General features: G+C 33.7%; 1 long non-coding RNA gene across 1 annotated transcript; it reads right to left on the bottom strand.

The window, feature by feature from the left end:
- Nucleotides 1-997: 997 nt before the first annotated feature.
- On the bottom strand, nucleotides 998-4,529 carry LOC125580904. The gene is made up of 2 exons (XR_007318632.1): nucleotides 1,614-4,529; nucleotides 998-1,514 (listed from the first exon to the last, which is right to left on the bottom strand). It is a non-coding gene; the product is annotated as an uncharacterized LOC125580904 (long non-coding RNA).
- Nucleotides 4,530-11,728: the final 7,199 nt, after the last annotated feature.

The following is an 11,728-nucleotide window of genomic DNA, read 5'->3' as shown; positions in this document are numbered from 1 at the left end:
GCTCTGTGTTTTGGGTTTGGTGTGAACGTTTTGTTTTGGTTGATAACTATCATTTTCTAATGCAATTTCAGAGAAAAAAAATAGGGAGGGTATTTAATATAGGGAGAATGGTGTGCATGAAAATTTAAGTATTATATCTGTTTTTAACAATTGTTATTGTTTTTCCGGTATTTATGTCATATTTTAGGTTTATTTATTTATTTTGTGTTTTATGTTTTTATGCAATTGGAATGGGCTATTATGCTTATTAAAAGTGCAATAATATGTGACAAAGATGACTTGCTAAAATCAGAATATGGAAACACTTAGCACATGAAATTGGTGTCTTTATTTGTAATACTTGAATATAGTATAAGTTGTAAGCTAATTTTATATATTTTAAACACTTAGCACATGAAATTGATGTTGAGAATGTCGGAAATGGGTTTGGACAGCATGTATATGTAGAGTTGATTAGATTAATGTTGCAACTCTGTTTCCACCATTACCAAACTGGACTAATTGTTGAAAGTACTAATGTATGGACATTTAGATACGCTCATTCAGTTTCATAGTAGCACATCTATGTCTAATTTGGCTTGAAATCTGTCTATATAGAGAGAAAGACCCATGATCAAATCGTAAATTAATGTACGTCTGTTGATCAGGGATGATATATATGTTAATTCTTGAGAGGTCCACTGCTTGGAAATAGATAGTTTATACATAACACATCTTCTAAAGAGATGATAGCAATATGCTCTATATATTATTTGTACACGTCTTAGTTTAGAATATATTTAGTATTTGGATGATCTATTATTAATCTAACTATAGGAAATATTGCTGAGAATTGTCTTGAGAAAAAAACTGCAAACTCGAGAAGGGTTTTAAATAAAACCAAAAAACCTCATTGATGCATAAGCACTATTCAAATAGCAAATACTACTTCTAGATTCGTGTTAGTTTGTGCTAGTTATTATCTGGGTGATCTTTTTTTATATTAGATATATAAAGGTATGCAGAGAATATAAACTGAAACTTGGAGAGCAAAGTACATGTGCTAAATATCTTTATATTAGTTCAAACTTAAGCAGAACTTTTGAAGACTGTCTGAAAAACATAGCAACCCGCACAAGAGAAAAAAATTGATGCCTTGGCATTATTCAAATAGCAAATACTGCATCCATATACTTCCATGATCTTCACCTATGCGATTCGGGCCTTCTTGACAACCTTGGAAGATGATGGTACTGCTGTTCCTATAGTTGGTGATTCCTCACGAATCATTACCACCAACGTCAACCTTAGTAGGCCCTGAGATGTTCACATGCATCTCCATTATCATCACTGGCCTCTTGTTGAAACCGAAACCCATATAGTTATCTCATACAACATAGAAAACATAATGAAATGTAAAATAAACTAACAGTGGCAAAAAAGTTCGGTAGTGACAGAGGTCACCTTCGCTCAGGATGCTGAGAGATAGTGAGTATTTAATGGTCAACCCAAGTACATACCGATCTAAATAGCACCTAGCAATGTAGGTTTTGACTTTTGAAATATTAAGACAAACATGTGAAAAAGACAAATCAAATATAATTAAAAAGATGGAAAGGCATTAGAAATCATACCTGAAGATGCCTGATTAGTGGCATTCCCTTGATCTGCCTCTTGGTTCTTCAAAGCTCATATATTGTTTCCATTGCTTCCAAGGATCTAACTCCGGCCATCATTTCTTGAATTTAGATTAAGGTAAAGTGATCAAGTTGCTTTACATACGAAGCCTTCTCAAACATGTCCTCAGTGATCTCATAAGAAACACTATTCTCAGCATAAGAACGCTCATGAATTCTCACAAGGCACTGCTCATCATCGCTATCCATGTCATACAAATAAGATGATTTTTTTTCTGAAATCAACAAACAGAATTGAAACTATCTCCTAAAGAGTGAAATATATATTTTGACTGAAAAAGAATATTTTTTTTAGATTTTACGCTTGAATGTGTTTTAAAATAAAATGATCATGAGTTTTGAAGAATAGAACAACCTTAGCGTTAAGGAGGAGCATATCACACCCATCAACTCGCCACCACCTTTAACATTTCTGGTTTCCCATAATCTGAGATTGAATACATCGCACCGGCGGTGAGTCTACGGCGGAATGTTGGAAGCCGGTTAGCTCTAATGGTGGCATGTATTATGGTCGACTGAGACATACATGTTCAGAAATATCAGTATCAACAAACATATAATAGATCGCCGGAATAACTTGAAAGCACAATTATCAAGATCTGGAAATTAACTTACATTCACCATGAGCAGATCAACCCACATGAGTTCCCCACCACATTTGACATTTCTGGCCCTCCCAGAATCGCATCAACCTAGCCTCGACAACGGAGGAACACTTACCGAACTTCAAGCCGGAGAACAACACCTTCGAGTTAGCCATATCACCATGAATAGTATACTAAAAGAGATGGGAGAAAAAGATGATTTGAAGAAGAGAGCATTCAAGAGACTTCATCGTGGCCGATAGAGTAAATGGAATTAAACTCATAAGCCATTAATCGGGTAGTTTCAAAGACCATGGAAGCAGAACAGGTGCGCCGCGTAACGAAGAGGAGCGACGAAACCTGAACCTAGATTCCTCCTGTGAAACAGTTAGGGTTGACGCTCGATAATGGGCCACCAAGCCTATTACGTAAAAAACACTCGAAGATACACATGCAAATGAATAATGGCAAATGAATAAGCCCAACAAACAGAAAGAGTAGAATAAATGAAACGGTGCGCTGCGTAATGAAGACTCGACGAAATGTTGCGTTTTGTGTTTTCAGGACACGTATCGATACCAGGATCTTCGACTTTCTGACCTGGCGTTGACGTGGCAGCCAAGAAAAAAGAAAGCACTCCTTAATAGATAGTTACAATCACAAACAACTGCAATTGTTCATCTTAGTGAACGAAAATCAAAATGTCATATGGATTGAATCCATCATTCCATTTTAGGCACATGAAAATAATACACACATGTTTTTCTACACTATTTAAGTGTTTACTCAACACTATTATAAGCTACGTGTGATATCCATTCATGAATGTATACAATGGCAAGTCCCAGCTTTTTGAAGCACCATCACTTCACACTCATATAGGTAAATATTTTCAATCATGCTCCTGCAAATGCTATTTTCCAAAGTATTTATTAAGAATAATAATTTAACCTATCTGTTTCTTGCATATACAAACACATACCTTGGGATGATATAAACATGTTACAATCTTCAATCTTTTTTATAACATCTGAACTTTATTAATTTCAAATCAATGTAACATATTACATGAAACATAAAATACACCAAAACATGTAGTTAAGAATAACATTTAACAGAGACAGCAGTAACACGATGCTTTCTAACACATTCGTAGGATATGCTGATTCGCTAGCTTTTCTCCACTTCACTCTTGGTCTTGTAAGAGCTTTCTTGTGGCTCTCAGTTCTTGTGAGTAAATGCCTTTTTCTAAGAAGATCATTGGATTTGATCCATCTGTTACATCTCAATCCGTCCCAAACACTCCTGCTGTAGGAGACAACATGGTTAATTATACCTGTCCATGGCGTTGATATTCTTTTGGTTTGAAATCGGTAAAGCCAAACATTTAACATATCTTCATTACCGTGGCGTTTCAGCGATTCCTCCTTCATCTCCAAATAATGAGTCCATGGTGGTTTCCTTGGCTGACGATATTTCCATAGCAAATCCGTTAAGATTTGTGTCAACCATCGGAAAGTCACCAAGTGTTCATGATAACCACCGGAGAATATAACAAAACTAACAATAATTGTTAGATTTGGCAAATAATCGACGCATGATGTCGGAAAGATAATTCCAACAAAACTGTTGGAGATAAAACCTTCTACGGACATTTGATGTGTCTGATTTGCTGTTGATGATGTTTGGAAGGGACCCAGAATTACGAACCACTGCACAACTCCAACACCGCCGAGAAGGAAAAGTAGAAAACCATGTTGAAACCATTGTCCAATAAGACCATAATCGTAACCATTATTGTCCTTTCAACGACTTATTTCTTCTTTCTCTGGTTTCAATGGCAATAATTTAGAAATCTAATTGTGTAGAAATAAAAAGGATTAAAGAGAAACAAAAGGAAATTAAATGGAAACAATCGACGCCGAATTCGACGGCCAAAAATCGAGAATCAAAAGTTGTGTATCAGTCGCAGTAAAAATCGCCAAATAACGGTTATGAACTTTTCTTACATGTGCTTCAATATTTAAGTATTGGCTTTCCACATTGAATTCAACCACAAACGTTGTATTAAAGAAGAATAGAGTATTCCTTAATTAAAAATTTCAAATGGGCCTTAAACTCATCCTTTTAACAGACTTAGTTACCAAGTTTCTAGCTAATCATTTCGTCAAATGATCTACTATTTTTCATTCAAACCGAACAAACTTTATGTTAATCACCATGTGAGTGACAAGCTCACATGTTGCGCTATATTTAATGCTAAGGTGTAGCGACTATGCTTTTACTTCCATGTGTGATCTAAATTTTAAGAATCACATCCACCTCCTTTGTGCCTTTCATTACAGAACATGATGACAATAATATACTTTTGTAAGCTCTACTTGTCTGAGGCCAGTGCCAAAGATCAACATGGCCAGTGCCAAAGGTCAACATGTCAGCAAAATACAAGCAAATGATATTCTATAAATAGACTCGTCAATTTTCTATAAATACATATCAGTCTGGTTTAACTTAAAACTACTTGATAAGACAACCTCATCAAATATTTGATTCCACTTCTTAGGTCCTTGCTTTAGCCCATATATTGAACTTGTCAACTTATACCCTTTCAGTGACATTACGTTTGCACCCATTTTGTAACATTACGTTCACACCCTTTTGTTAACTTTACATTTACACACTCTCGGTAATGTTACATCTGCATCATTTCGGTGAAATTATGTTTGCATCTCTTCGATGATGATGCATTCTCACACCTTTAGTGATAACAGTTTGCACAACTTCGGTGACAACACGTTTGCACCCCCATCGGTAACGATACATTTGCACATCTTTGGTGATAATACGTTTGCACCTCTTCGGACGCAATACGTTCATACCTCTTCAGACACGAAACGTTTGCATCCCTTGGGTGACGATCCATTCGCACCTCTTCGGTTACGACATGTTCGCACCCCTTAGGTAATGATTTATTCTCACCCTTTGGGTGACGACTCATTTGCACATATTTGGTGACAACCCGTTTGCTCCCTTTAGGTGATGACTTGTTCGCACCCCTTTGGTGATGATCCGTTCACACCCTTTGGTGATGTCTGTTCGCATTTATTTGGTCACGATATGTTCACACTTTTTGGTTACAACACGTTTGCACCTATTGGGTGACGATACTCACACATTTTTGGTCACAACATGTTCGTACCTCTTCGGTGACAACACGTTTGTACCTCTTCGTAATATCATAAGGTTATTAATATTTGTTAAAGCAATCAATAACTTTATAGAAGAGATCTTAGCAACTCTTTGTTATTTTGTTTGATTATAGAATTTAATAGATGTGTCACACTCTAGATACTTTCCAAAAATGTGTTTATTTAGAGAAGTGTGGTTCACAAAAGAAACCAAAAGACATATTTTGCATTAGTAATTTGATGAACTCATACTTTTATCGATCTAATAAATTAGATCAGTTAGTTTGCATAACCAAAACAAACTTAACCATATGATTTTAGTTAAACACTTCAATTTATTAGTCAATTAAAAAGAGTATATCATTCATAAATTAAAAAGGTATGTGAAAAGGTGTATTCTTCAGAGAATTAATGAGACATATGAAAGAGTGGTTCATTCAAAAATTAAAAGAGATGAGTGAAGAGGTGCATTGTTCAGAAATTAGCAGATGCATTTAAATAATGCATTGGATAAAGACATGTTCTTTGTTAAAATATTTTGATGATGTCATCTAACAATACTAAAAGCATAATATACTCAATGGGGAGGCATGCCACGTCTATTCAATAAATCGACCAATAAGAGAAATCATTTCTGTCACGTCATCTATGCTTAGCCAATTCTTAAAAGAAATCGGGCCTCGTGATTTTGGGATCTTGGATCTCCGGAAATCAATTCTCTGTGCCTCATATACGGCCGAGGTGAAAAACACTTGACAAACCCTAATCCTCTAAAACATCGGCCTACTAACTCATTCCATTCAATCGTCTTCTAAGTTTCATCTTCTTCCATCTCCGTTACCCATCCTCATCTGAAATTAATCGTTTCCTTTCACCTCCCTCTCTTCATTCTTTATAAACTCTTTCTTCTTAGCTTACTACAAATCTAAACTCGAAACCTCCTCTCAGTAAACTTAAGCCATGGCGATGAAACCCAACTGAAAGTCACCTGTTTTAACCGGAAATTCTCATGTCGCTTTGTATTTCACATCCCACCACGTCCATCTCGATCCGAATTACAATTCCGAATCATACATTTCTATGGGAGTCAGAAAAACGCAGCAAAAGGAGGGACCTTTATTGGACTGGAGATGCTCATTATTGACGAACAGGTTTGTGATTTTAACCAAAAATTTTCGTCCCCTAATCAGTATTATAAACCCTGAATTATTTATCTCCCGACAGAGCAAAAGAGCGCAGTGATGCAAGGGTTCGTACCATCAAGCATCGTTCAAATACTTGCATCAAACCAGGAAAGATTTACAGCCTTTACCGTTTATTTCACATAGGACTCTGTTCTGTCTCCCAATTCCTGTTCCATTCACATCCAGATTTCGAAGCACTGTGGACTGAAAGGTGATCTCTATGGTTAGCTGTCTATTCATTTATATTATCATTGAGTTCTATTGTTCATCTGCGTTTTAATTATCACTATTTTACCCAAGTTAAACTTATACTCTTTGTTAAAAAATGCTGTAGATGTTGTTGGCCAGGTGAAGGTGGTGAATGGACAGTCTCTCATCGACTGTCCTATCTTTGACGAAGTGGAAAAAAAACACGGCGTCTTATGGTGAATGAATGTATGTGTTCTATTGACTCTCCCAACATCAGTATATAATATATGTATTTAGAAATACTGAATTCTAATGATTAGGAGATAAGAAACTGTTCAAAATCTGAATCATATCTACACAATCAGTTGTATTGAACCTAACCCTGGTAATTATAATCTTTTGCTGGGGACCTGTTATGAAGCTATAGTTTTGGGACCAGAGTGCAATAGATTTCTGCAAGAAATTCATATCCTACGAAAATACTCCCACCGTGCCTTTGGTAACGACTGTTAACACAAAACGTCTAATAATTCCTCTCTTTAGATAGCTAACTCACTGCTAATGTTTTTGCAACATTTAGTTTTTTTGCATGTTTCGACCCTCTTCCTCTTCGCAGACTATGCTTTAACTGGATTGAATTTCTTTGAATGATTATTGTTTCTCTATAGTATTATTCCGTAAATAGCTTCTCTTGCATTGGTTTGTCATAAGTTTTGATATCAATTTTGTGATTTTTTATCATCTGCGATAAAGCTGAAAAGAAGAAGCGCACTTTAGCTGCCTTTCCTTTGTTTATAATTATAGTTTTTTAGTATTGAATATGAAACCAAAAATTCCAACTAATCAGTGGTTTGGTTCATGCTATGTGTTTTTTTTTGTTCTGAACTATTTTAGTTTGTTTGCTTAAATTGTTCTATAAATCGTTTCCTCTCTGTAATTGTGCATTGTCTCAGCACTTTCAAACACATGATGAAAGAAGTAGCTATCTATGTACTCAGTAGGTTTGATGGTAACTTCTGTGAATTTTCAAAGGCGCAGCACTGCGCTGATGCATAGATGATTTACAAGTTTTTGGAGGTTCATGACATTGGAAAGACCCATGCTTCGTACTATATAGCTTATGGTTTGCACATGGAGTTTAAGTCTAAGGTGAAAAACGCCACTGAGATCTTCGGTCTCAGAATATCTAGGTAATGTTCTTCATCATGGTCCTCATCGTAGTTTCACAGTCAGCTTTTGTCACATGGCATGATTTGATAGTGTTAAACTTTGTGCAGAAAGGCAAAGTTTATGGAAAAGTTGAATGATTCTTACAAAAAATTCATGGTGAGAACTATGAGAAGATCCAAACAGTTGATGAAGTAAGATACTTAATGTTTCTACCTACCAGCAGGATCCAAAAGAGAATGACTTCCGTCAAGAAGTTGTGGCACTATATTCATGAAAATGTTTAGGGGAGATAATCGATGGTGAGTCTCACATTAACTTTTACTTTTGGAAATCAATAAGCTCTCTTACATGAAAAATGTTTTCTACAGATACAAGAACGTTTGGATCAGAAGCCAAGAACCCAAAGCCAAAATAGTAAGTCATTCTGTGTTTCTCTGTTTTTAAAATCTTCAACCATATACAAATTTCACCAAAAAATCTAACTTATTTTGCAACTCATTCATGGCACCTTCTCCTATGTACACTGACACTACATGCTTGGGAGGTAGAACACAGATGATCAACAGGAACACCATTGTACAGATCCACTGGCGGGAGGAGAATGGTGGAGGATGTTTTCACCAGCTGCATTTGAACATAGAAGAGAGAAATAGATCAGGAGGGAGACGGTCCCTCTACCGGCCGAATTCTCAAGTGTGCCAATACCAGCGGAGAAAATGAGCGTGAGACTGAGAGTCGGAATATTTTAGCACTTACGGATCATATCAATTTTCAAAGCTAGAATCATGCAAAAAGAAGTCGTAATTGAGCTATACACTCCTAGGAAATGGTATGTGGTCTAATTTAACTCTTCCCATGATGTTTTGATTAATCTTTAGCTTGCTATCTTATTTCCTAAGCTGGTATTTTTGTTGTCTGGTTGTAATTAGCAGCTGTGCCACAAACAAATTGATCACCTTAAAGGATCATGGCTCCTGTTAGTCTTCCATAGTTGTATTTAGCAAAAAGTATGATTGTGTTTGTCTTTCTACGTTTTCATTTTTTGAAACATAACTATGATACTAAAAATGTTTGTTTAAGTAGTTGTTTCTAAATAATTATTTGTATAAAACAGTGGTGGATATGAAACTATTTTACTAAATTCATTTTCATGTTCCACCGTCTCACTTATCACCTGTCAGTCGTACTCATGTATCTATAGTACCATTTTTTTCATTTGATCTCTTTTGTTTACTTGAAACTATTATAATATTAAACTAACGACGTATTTCTATCATTTTTACCCAAGCATAAAAGTTGCAACTGTAACATTGAAATGCGCTTCAAAACTAAATTCTTTTAAAAACCATAACATTCTATATACACTCCTATACTAAGGTATTTCTTTCTTAACATACTTAACATTTTCTAATAATACATGTACAAATAATAAAGAGAAATCCTCTTACATAGCCTTCTTTAGTTTATTTTTACAAAAATAGATATCCAATGAAGAAAATGATCAAATGAGGTTTTATTAAACGGTAAATATACATTTATACTCTTACGGTTAACTAATCTAAAACTTATGGTTTAGAGTTAAGTGATTGGGTTTTGGCGATGAGTTCAAATTTTTAAAAATTAAAAATATTAAAATTTTCAAAATAAAAAGGGTTATTTTGGTCATTTTATTTTTTTAGAGATATTTTTATTATAAATTTTTTTGACTATTTCAGATAATTGCCCAATAATAAATACACCTAAAAACTCTACAACGACTTCAACTTAAATAGAATATAGATAAAAATTGTCTGAATACGATGAGAACAGAAGGTTAATAGGCTATCGAAGTTAATTTATATTGTTTTTTTGAATACTACATTACTGACTATTATTTAATTCATATAACATAAGAGAGTTTCATTATTGAGATTACGTACTTGGGTGGAGTTTTAGCAAAAGCATGTCGTCGCTGCAGAAGATGACATCTAAAAGCTTCCCGATGTTCCCCATCCTGATCCTATCAATAAAAACAAGTCAACTGTAGTTTAATAGCTTCCATAGTTTTGGGGGCTTATTTGTATAGAAGAAACTAGGCACTGAAGCAAGAGAGGAATGAAAAATTGAATATGGTCCACTCAGCTATTCTTATAAATCAAGCATCTAAAATAGCAAGAGATATAACAAAACACTACTATCAATTAGATTAAATATATGAACCACAAAACATTAAAAAAAAGACTTATGTTTCAAATCAAACTCTATTATTAATTAGATTAAATGTAACAAAACACTAGCAAAGATAAAAATGGAAATTTAAACCAAAATAAACATGAATAATGAGTACTACATTCAACGAGAACACTAAAAATGATAACATAACAGTTGAGGAAGAATATATCCAGAAGTAGAAGTAGTTATTATATTTTTTTCTTGATTAACCTAAGGATATCTCTGACATATGAAATGGACTAGACTAATTTGCAAGAGAAAGTGCAGCCCACATAGAACGGTATATATCTCCAAGTAGTTAATATACCTTTAAAAGAAGAAACAAGAGTTAATCAAACAATCAATGTTTTATCCTAAGAAACATGTCATATTATATGAAATACGATGATACCTCTACCAAGAAATTAGCCAGTCATAAGTTAACATTTCAAAAAAATAAAGAAAAAACAAAGAAATGTAAAAAATGAATCAAATATTATGTTAATATCATATCTATTTTACATACTTCTAATTCGTTTCATGTTAAAAATATATTAAAAATGGTTTCATATCTATTTCGGTATTCAAAAATTGATTTCACATTAATGATATAATCTATAATGATATTTTAAGTGTAATATTGGAGAAATAGTTTCTTTCTATTCATTTATTTATGATATATTTATATTTTTCAACTAAGAAGATCTAAGCCGCATCGAAAATAACAAAAAATCATATTAGTTATACTATTTTTTTAATTAAATATAATGTAAAATGTAACTTTGAAAATACATAAACCGCGCGTAGCGCGGTGAGAATTTCTAGTGTCTTATAAAGAAAACAAAATCTTGCATGTTAGACTATAAAACTGGAATAAACTGAACCGTTTGATGTAATTTTTTCCTATAAAAAAGGATGACATAATTAGCCAAGAAAAAAAGTTTGCTACTATATATAAATTTATTTTTAAGGTAGTCCTACAAAAAAAAGGGTTTGAGTTTGTTTTATTTAATAAACATAAATAATAAATTCACAAAACAATTTTCACCTTGCTCATTATAAAATTTGGGTAACGTAAATTTCTCATCTTCTTTACCATCATACATGGAAAATGATTTATTGTTAAATCGACTCCATCCATAATTTGTAACAAAACTGTAGGAACAAGTATTTTTGAAGACCAGGCATTTTCTTTAATTCAAGTGTTTCAAAATTCATTACAAAAAATAAAATATGCATCTACAATTTTCAACTTGACATTACGATTGCAAAAGAAAAAACAAATAGACCCATAATTCCTCAATATGCATATACAACCTCACACATCTCTCTCTCGATAGTAAAGTATCAAAGTATTTTTGTTTGTTGTTATTTTGATATATTATAGAATAAGCATATAATCTTACACGCATATAATGTCTTCTTCTTTCTTTCTTTCTCTTCTCCTCATGGCAATAAAAAATCCATAGTCCCACTTGAAACCATTAGGTTTTGTTTCATTTATTTTTTTAATTATCAATCCTAGACACACTTATTTTCTCTAACCT

The sequence above is a fragment of the Brassica napus genome, chromosome C1 (assembly GCF_020379485.1).
Source record: "Brassica napus cultivar Da-Ae chromosome C1, Da-Ae, whole genome shotgun sequence".
NCBI classification, from domain to species: Eukaryota; Viridiplantae; Streptophyta; class Magnoliopsida; order Brassicales; family Brassicaceae; genus Brassica; species Brassica napus.
Note: the sequence above shows the minus strand (reverse complement) of the source record. Positions and strands in the feature narration are given on the sequence as shown.